General features: G+C 44.5%; 1 long non-coding RNA gene across 2 annotated transcripts in view; it reads right to left on the minus strand.

The window, feature by feature from the left end:
• Positions 1–3,528: 3,528 nt before the first annotated feature.
• Positions 3,529–10,164, minus strand: part of LOC147034417 (uncharacterized) — a 27,584-nt gene continuing 20,948 nt past the window's right edge. The window contains exon 5 of one of the 2 annotated variants that reach the window (XR_015058572.1): positions 3,529–7,070. This is a non-coding gene — a long non-coding RNA (uncharacterized LOC147034417). Of the gene's footprint in view, positions 7,417–10,164 lie in introns of both variants that reach the window. The other variant, XR_015058571.1, reaches the window with a different exon arrangement.

The following is a 10,164-nucleotide window of genomic DNA, read 5'->3' on the forward strand; positions in this document are numbered from 1 at the left end:
CTCAAAGTAACCGGCCCAGCGGGCCTTCACTTCAGACTCCTCTGTCAAGAGCCTACCACTCTCTGCTCTAACTGCAGTGCTCCGAGGGATGGCCTTGGATGAACGCAATGCGCGAATTCCCCTGTAAGCGGGATGAGAATCACCTGTCCACAGGTGATGCTCTACCCCCTCACAGATTCCTCGCACATAGGCCTCCTTGTCCACCCTCAGTGCACGTACAGTTTTACGCCTCAGCTCCCTAAACAGCTCAGCTCTGCCATTCAGCCTGGCCCTGCGACTCTGGTCAATGGTATCCAGTGTCCCTCGAGAGACAAAATTCTTCTTTGCCCTGTGGTGAGTTCCAAGACATCCACCGGCAACATCAAGGACGGTGGTCTTGAAGGCGCTCCACAACTCTTCAGGACCCCCCAAAGCACCCAGACACCCCAAATGTCCACTCAGCCTGTTCGCAAACTCCTCAGCTACTCTCTCATCCTTGAGCTTGCCAACATCCAGCCTAGGCTGGGATGGTACCATTCTCCAGGATTTAAGGTGCAGCTTTAGAGTTGCTACAACAAGCCTGTGGTCAGTATTGAGGAACTGAGCACTCCGGTAGACCCTGCAGTTCTGGATCATCCTCCAACGACCGTCAATGAGGACATGGCCAATCTCCTTTGCCACACCGCCAGCGTTGGAATACCAAGTCCAGCGATGAGCTTGTGGGCACTGAAACCATGAACCGGCCACCCTAAGTCCATGACTTCTTGCAAAGTCAAGGAACTTAGTGCCATTCTGGTTCATAGTTCCTGACCCATGGGGACCAACACACACCTCATAACCATCACTATCAGTTACAGTCGATGCATTGAAATCCCCCAAGACTAGAAGTGTATCTCGTCTGGGGCACTGATCAACCACAGACTCGAGCGTGGTGTAGAATGTGTCCTTCACGGTGAGATCACTCGCCTCAGTCGGAGCATAAACAGAGACCAGGGAAATGACACCGAAGGAGTGACGAATCCTTAATCTCATAATACGCTCATTGACCGGTGTTACCTCAATTATCATTGGGATCAGCTTATTGGACACAGCGACAGCAACTCCTTGGGCATGGTAACCTTCAGAGCGGCCAGACCAATCGTAGGTGTCACCACCCACCATTATCTCGCCACAATCCGGTCTCCGAAACTCAGAGAGAGCTGCAATCCCGATGTCCAAACGCTTGAGCTCAGATGATAACAGAGACAGGTGATCATCCTCTCTTCGGGATAGGACATTCCAGGCACCCACCCGAAGGGACCGCCTCAGGTTAACCCAAGGAGACCGCCGTCTGGTGGACGACACCTCAGCACCACTCCGACACACTCTCCCGCAATCTGACCCAGGGATGTTACCCCGTGGTTTCCCTCCTCTCATCAAAGATTGGGGGTCCTGAAGGCTTTGCCCCAATCCCATCATCTGGTGAGCTGCCCTGCGAAGGGAAGCTGCACAGGAGGTACTCCCACGGAGTGGGTTTTCAGATTTTTTTGCGTTTTGCGGAATGAAGGGTTTTACGGTGGCCGGAGTGCAAATCCTGCCACCAACCTCCGAATAAAAAAGTAACCCAACTGCAGGAGGACGTCTGTAGACACAGTTGGGCACTAGATATGGATGGCCGTTGGCTCACAAGGAGCTCCTCCACTCTTTGACAGGTTTTGTTTTTAATCCTGCTGGGTGTCCATATCCAAACACCCTCCATACCAGAAAACCTGGTGGGGGAGACGGTTTAGTCGCCGACAACCCGACCATGGAACAGGTTAGTACAGGTTTACATGGCACCTGAAGCAGGTCACAGATCTAACCTGACGTGACATCTCTGGAACCGCTTTCTCAATTGACGTGAAACTTCACATTTATGATCTAGTCGAGATGGGGAATATATGTTTTAAATTTTAACTTGATTGGACACATGGTCTGGCAGCCAGAATTATTTAATTGTTTGATATGGGGGTTGGGGGGGTTGGGTTTTTTTATAAATATGGCTCACTTGGCTATGCCTGAGTGGGTTTGAGGGTGGAGGAGTAGTAGCGGCTGAAACCCAAATCCTATTCAAGTTCCTCCTGATGACTCCATCTTTGCTTTTTTCTTGTTCCAGTTCCTTCTGATTACTCCAATGCAGGACTGCACCTATTTGGTCTTCCATTTGATTTGAATTTATTGCAATCCCATTCTAAATTAAATTGAATAATGAATTATAAAAAACGTCGTGGGTCAGGGCCAGGTGTCCAATCAAAGTGAGGTTGCATCAAAGCGGGACGTCTTGGTACCCAGTCATCACTGCCAGCAGTTATAAAGTGGCAGTTCTAATTATCTCATTAATTAACACAGTGGTACACAAATACCACACAAAAGCAGTCCTGGCAATGGTGTGCAATCTCTGATTGCTCTTTTACTTGTTTTATCTGAACCGGGTATGCTTTAGAAAGGTTATATATTTCCCTTTGAGTTTCAAAGCAAAATACATTAATTTGATAACACCCAATTTCTGAGGCGTTTGCCCATATTAACGTGTTTTCTCAATGACAGAGCCCAATTTTTTCCACCTGTCACACGACGATTGGCAACTGTTTATCTATAACTCGATACTAATAAATGTCAGTGTGTGTACGTGTGTGTGTACGAGTGTGTGTCCTCCATAACTCCAAAACCATGAAACCGAGCAGCCTGAAACTTTGCAAGTATAATAAGGATAAATAATGGGAACATGCATGCATCATAAAGCATTATAAGGGAACTCCAAGGAAGTGCAAGAGTGAACATTGGATGTTTGGGTTAATTAAAACATCCCTTTTGAAGATAATTAACGACATTATTTAATTACATCCTTCATCAGGCACAGCCTCAGCCACCTTGCTCTTTGGGGTCTTAAGGCGTATCCTCGGTTACCTCGCTCGGGTCTAAAGGTGACATGTTTTTTTGGCCTGATCAACCATGCCTTGACTTGGAACAGGCTGCAACGATTTCTTAATGATAAAGTTTGTTTTTTTTCACTTTCCTTTCTCATATTATCGAATGCCTGTTCATCACAGCTATGAATCGCTGGATACATTGCAATGCTTGTAAATGCCAGGAGACGCCAGCGTTTGTGGCTTTATTTCATTTCCTCGTGTGCCATAACCTCAAGAAGCTCTTAAACTAAGACGAGTTTACAAAAATTAAGCTCCAGATTTGAACTTAGCAGCAGTTTTGACTGCTAAAAGAGAGTCTTCATCTATCTATAATTCCAGCAGTGTGTGTGTGTGTGTGTGTGTGTGTGTGTGTGTGTGTGTATGTGTGTGTGTGTGTGTGTGTGTGTGTGTGTGTGTGTGTGTGTGTGTGTGTGTGTGCGCGCGCGTGCGCAGGGGGCTTGTGGGCCCTAGGCCAAACCTTATCAGTGCCCCCCCCCAAATATTATTTATATATATATATATATATATATATATATATATATATATATATATATATATATATATATATCGTAATATTGTAATGTAAAAAAAAAAAAAGAATTACAACATAATGTAACACATCAATAATTTTTAATCAAATCAGTTCCATATCAAGTACATCAAAGTAAATCAAGTTCCATATCATGTACATCTTACAAATAGGAATAATGGGAAAATACAATGAAACCGAAGCATAATAAATTACAATGAAATACAATGCATACAATGAAATACAATGCATACAATGCATAATAAAAAGCATACAATGAAACCGATCAGAGAACCCACAAGTCCCCTGTGGGCCCCCAGTTACTGGTGGGGCCTAGACCAATGGCCTATGTTGCCTATTGGAAAATCCGGCCGTGTGTGTGTGTGTGTGTGTGTGTGTGTGTGTGTGTGTGTGTGTGTGTGTGTGTGTGTGTGTGTGACCACTGTTTCTCGACAACCACTGGTCCGATCTAATTGAAACTTGCCAGCTATATTTCTGGGGACCTGAGTATGTACCTTTTCAAGGTTTGATATTATTCGGACAAGTGGTTCCCAAGTTATGGCGATTTATTTACCGAACCAATGACAAGACACATTGCTGCGGCCATTTATTTACCAAACCAATGATAAGACATGTTGCTGCATAGGCGTGGCCGATGGGGAAAGGGCGCCATTTAGTTACCATAGCGTAGGAGTGGCAATGGTCAATGGCAACGAATGTCATGGCAAGCAAAGACAGGGAGGTAAACTTGATTTTAATTAACTCTGTGTGTGTAAGTATCACAGCAGTTGTTACTTCAATGCAAGCGATAATTCATGGAATACATGTGAACATTCCGTACGGGCACGCACCACTTCCAGATAGTGACGACACTGTATTCTAATAATTTCTCGATTTCTTATGCGCATTAATAGATAAACATAATGCCCCAATCCAGTCATCGTTTACGAGAGTGAAGGAACGGCCTTGTGCAGTTGTTTGAAATAAAAAATAATTTTTTTTTTGCACGTACGGCCATGCACGTACGGGTATGTGAGAGCGAAGGAACGGCCTGTGTGGTTGTTGTTTCTGGCAAGCGGTTTGAAAGTTTTTTTTTTTTTTCCACCTACGGCCACACACGTACAGGCACGTACTCGTTTGTCTAATTCGGAAATAGTTTGGGCATTTGGACAAAGCTATTGCTTGCCAATCATTGAATTGGAGTGCTTGCTTGAGTGCTTAAGCTGCTTGCCAAGCACCCTACATTCGACAGTGGTAAGGTTTGTGTCCTGATTGGGATGTACAGTCGGCAGTTGTTACAAGGTGGAGGTACATATATATGTATATTTGGATCTGTAATTTAGGGACTCTCAGCAGGTGTATGTATGCCTGCATGTTTGGTCACGGGCGCTGTGGTGGCAAAGTTTCATCCCGCATCTTGGAGGTTTTAACTTTTAACCTCAGCAGCATACGAGTGATCATGTTTTGATATGTCCTGGTGACTGTTTCTAAAGCAATTGGTTATTTTGTATGATTCAGTGTGCTTTACAACGGTTAAATGGTTTCTCTGTGAGTTTCCAAGCAAAATACATTTGATAACACCCGATTTCCAAGCCAAAAATGACCTCATTCACCCCCAAACTCAGTCATGTGATGGAACGCCGAGACCAACATGGAGTGCGGATTTTTGGGAGAGCTCTCTGGCCACGAATGTATGCGACGCACCAAATGAGGGTCTCTATTTAGCGGAGCGCCATGACTACTCAGATGACGTTGAATGGACCCCAGAGCATACTTGCGTTCTGAGCTACGTGCCAATCTGTTCTAACCTCAAGCATCCATCTGTGGGTAATGTCCACTGTTCCCAACATCCCCAAAGGAGAGTGGTGAGCATCAAGGGTGCTGACCGCGGTCACGGTGTTCGCCGCAGCCCTGGGGAGGGGATGAAGCACAGTGGTGTTTGCGGTGAGAATGTTGAAGCATTTGTGGTGTTTCAGTTGAAGCGTTTGGAGCGGTTGTGGTGAGGAGGTTGAGCGTAGGTTATTGTGGGGCTTTTTAGGAAGGCGTTGTGATGGTCGCATGAAGGTTGTAGCGTTGTGGTTCGAGTACGGAGAAGGTTGAAACGAAGTGTCCGTTGGGGAATGGTGCGCTGTTTGAACGGGGTTCTTGCGGTTTATGGTAATGAGGCTGTCGCTACGTGGTCCGTGGCATGCATACATGCATCAAGAAGTCATGTGTGTAAAGTAAAGTAAATCAAATAAATGACTAGAAATTGGAATTGAAGACTTGACTAAAATCTCTCAATGCATTACCCACTAGACGCGAGGGAATGGCTAACTAGAATGAATACTAATGAAACAACTGCTTGGTGGACTGCTATATGTTGTATGCATTTGCCTTGGGGAGCAATGATTTTGTAGAACCACAACAGTATTCACACCCCTCGACTTCTGTCACATTTTGTTGTGTTACAGCCTGAATTTAAAATGGATTAAAATTTAAATTTGTTGTGACCGATCTACACAAAATACCCCGTAATGTCAAAGTGAAAACATGTTTTTAGATATTAATTAAAAATGAAAATCTGAAATGTCGCGTCATGGATGTGACCACCTGGAGACAGCGCTACACGATCCACACATTTACATAGAGAATGTGCATCCCCCCCCTCAACCCTCCAAGACCACCAGCAAAGATAAAAACACCCCTTTCCATTAATTGGGGTCAAGCTGATTCTCTGGAGCAAGTCTGGATGTAATTGGCCCAGAACTGGAGGAGTAACATGACAAACAAGCACACACAAACTACTCTCACTGTAACTTCATATTTCTGAAATTCCTTTTGTTTTTTTTTACATTCTCTCAGGCTCATGTAGGAGCTTGCACATAAATGCAGGATAAAATGCAGTCAACAATGTACTTTAACATGAATTACAACGAATAGTCAAATTACAATGGACAAATCATCATACGATATAGGATTTGGAAGGATGATGCGTCAATGGGAATACAAACAGGCTCACGTAACGTTTAAGTGAAGCAAGCAACTACCGCGAGAGCAGGAATTTGGAATTTTGTCAGGGTACATGCATTCCCCTACTCTTATGAACAAAATTCTGGGAGGATCTGTTGGTGGATGTTAAACATCCCCCAGCTTAACGTTCCTCCTAATCGCCAGCATACCCATTCATGCAAAACACCATTATGACACATTATAGTTGGGTTGGGATTTGAACCCAGACTAGACAGCTCAAAGGCAAATGCACCACCTCAGAGCTAACCTACGAGTCAGTCTTCTCCAAATCCATCAACCTACATCTCCATGCAGTTATTTGCCTTGAAATAATTTTGAACCTTTCCTATCCATCCTCACATAACCTTCTCGTTTAATTTGCTTTCTCAGCTGACAGCCCTTAGTTTGTGTACATTCGGTCCCACAGACATGCTGTTCTACCCTCGCATTTCAGTAACAAAACTACCTGATCCTCGTAATGTACCGTTGCACCACAATGATGGACACTCTTAGAGAACCTGTCGCAGTGAAGAGATGTGACGGGTGGTTAACACCACCAGTCCGGATGGTCAAACGTCTCTCTTGGAGGTGTACAGCCGAGACTCGTGGAGATAAAAGCACGTGTGCGGAAAAACAGTGAAGCACTGCACCAGGACGGCACAAGGGTGGGGGGCAATGGCAGTGTAATGGGGGGCACAGAAATGGGTGCACAGGGGGATTTAATACTCAAACGCCATGACAGATACACCGCCACAGCCACTTAACATGAACATGGTATCTAATGACAATAGGAATATTTTCAAGGGTAATTATAAATACTTGAGGGAAATTAAAGTCTGTGTTGGAGTGGCGACCCGTCCAGGATTGTGTCCCGAGGAGACTGCTGATGCAGCATCAATGCTCTGCACAGAGTGTGGTCCCATTCTCCTCCTCCTCCTCGTTCCCGGCATTATGGGGTGCGAAGAATCTCCGTTGACCTGCCTGTCTCTGCTGCCAATGAGGGGGGGGGGGCTCAGGTAGTAGTAGTATCGGTCCCTTCCAAGACTCTTGCCTTTTGAACCAACGTGACTCTTTTTCAATTCATTTCACCAACATCCGTGGTCTTTCCTTGAATCTTTCCTCTGTTGAACATCATCAAGCAAGCTCCTCTCCTCATATCTCGCTTCTCACAGAGACCCGATTATCACGTGACCTTCATGTTAATTCTTACATTTCGAACTACAACCATCACTCACGATTCCCCTTCAAAGGAGGAGTCTGTGTCCACTCCAACATCAACACGCCTGCTGTCCACCTTGTGGACCTCGAATCTCCAAACTTTGATGTCATCTGGCTTAAGATTTGTCTCTCGCCCATCAATGTCTTCCTCTGTTTCACTTACTGCTCTCCCAATTCTACAAACTTTATAGCTTTCTTTGACTATCTGAACTCTTACCATGAGGCCATGACATGCAAACACCCTCAAGCAGAATTTCTCTATCTCGGAGACTTCAATGTACACCACAGGGAGTGATTGAAATCTTCCCACACGGATGGCTGGGGGGATTGAAGCTCTTACATTTTCCATGATTTGGAACAAATTATCACCCACCCTTCCCATATCCCAGATCGTCATGACCACACTACCAATACTTTGGATTTATTCTTCACTTCCAATCCGTTGCATTAAAACTACTCAATTTCACCTCCAATTGGTTCTTCTGACCACAATCTTGTGAACATCATTTTACTTACCACCACTTCTTCTCATCCGACTGCTCTGACGAAATGCCAGTCTTGGCATTTCAATAATGCTCACTGGACTGGTTTACGAAACCTCTTTTCTGACTTTTCCTGGAAAGACTACTGCCTCTCCTCGGGCGATGCCTCCATCTCTGCTGAACGTATATCTGAGGTTATTGATGAAGGAATGGAGGCTTATATCCCCTTCTGTTTCAAATCCATCTCTCCGACCAATTATTGGTTCAATAATTCCTGCTCTGCGGCCATTCGTGCAAGGGATGCCACATATCGGACGTGGAATAACCCTTCTTCCTCCGACTCGCATTCAGCTTTCATATCCACCAGAAATCATTGCAAATATGTTATTCGTGAGGCGAAGCATTCCTTTATTCAAAACACGCGACAACCTCTCATCTTCTTCCACTAATAGATCTTTCTGGTCCTTAACTAAAAGTTTCTCCAACAACTTCTGTAACTCTACCTTTCCTTCGCTTTTCCGTTCCAATGATCCAATGATACAATGATGGTTCAACATCGACCCCCTTCCCTATCAACAGCGGTGTACCTCAGGGTTCCGTTCAGTCCCCAACACTATTCCTTCTTTTTATCAATAACCTTCTTTCTTTCACAAACAACCAAATGTACTCGTATGCTGACGACTCGACATTACTTTCCTCACTCGATCTACATCTCGTTTCATCACATCCACCTCTTTAAATTTGGATTTGGACAAGATCTCCCAGTGGGGCAAATGTAATCAAGTTAAGTTTAATGCTTCAAAAACTCAATTTTTCCCATCACTCTCTCTAAAACTCCACTCAACTCTCCAATTACACCATGTGATGCAATAAACCTACTATGTATCACACTAACATCACATTTATCCTGGAATCCAAACATTACACAAATAGGTGAGTCTGCCTTGAATAAATCAGTTCTATTCAGATGTCAAAGATTCTTCTCCTCTGAACAGTTGCTCCAACTCTATAAAGGATTGATTTGTCCTTGTATAAAGAACTGCGTTCACATCTGGGGAGGTTCTAGCTCCACATACTTACTGGACAGAATTGAATCCAAAGTTATTTGACGTATCAACTCTAACAATGTGACCTCAAAACTCGACTCACTCAAATTATGCCACATGGTAGGCTCTCTTCCTCTTTTCTATAAATATTACTTTGGTTTCTGCTCACGACAACTTGCTGCTTGTGTACCTCCACCATTAGCGAGACCAAGGAATACTCGACAAGCCACTACATCACATGATTATTGTGTGGCCACTGGCAACTCAAGGGTTGGCCGTTACGATGTTTGTTTCTTCCTCTCCACCGCCAATCTCTGGAACTGTTTACCCTCTCATGTCTTCACAAACACTTATGACCTTCCCCTTTTCACAAAGTAGATTTTTTTTTACTTTTTCAAAAACTTTGAGTCTATTCTCTCTTCCCTTACTTTTATATTCATGCAGTTCTTTTATTTCAGGCTTGGCCTCAATTAGGACTAATCAGTCTGTGCCTGCAGCCGGCAACATAAAAATATATATATATTTTGTATAAGATTGGGGCGGTTGGGATTACACTTTTTTTCTTTTTTTTTGGTACACCTTGTTTAGGCTCGTATGAGAGCTAACACACAACACACAGCAAGGGGGGGGGGGTGAGACAAGAGGGGAGGTAATGGGAAGGACAAAACAGTGGGGAACAGAGACATTAGGAAATCTGTGGAAGGGAGGGGATGGGGCGGGGAACAGGGGGTATACAAGATGGACATTACAGGGACTTTCAGGAAGGAAAGTAGGGAATTTGAAGGAGGTGGGCTTGGGTGGATTAACGGGGGTAGAAAAGATCGAGGATTTGGATGGGGGACGATAAGAGGTGGTGGTGAACAGCTGTTTTGAAAGCCTGGAGGGAAGAATGGGAATGAAGAGTGAGGGAGTTTATTCCAAAGGGGGGAAAAAAAAAGAGGAATGAAAGAGTGAAGGTGAGCAGTGATTCGTGATTTTGGTAGTTTTACCAG

The sequence above is a fragment of the Eptatretus burgeri genome, chromosome 1 (assembly GCF_056783735.1).
Source record: "Eptatretus burgeri isolate ZD-2024b chromosome 1, Ebu_testis_v1, whole genome shotgun sequence".
Taxonomy (NCBI): Eukaryota; Metazoa; Chordata; class Myxini; order Myxiniformes; family Myxinidae; genus Eptatretus; species Eptatretus burgeri.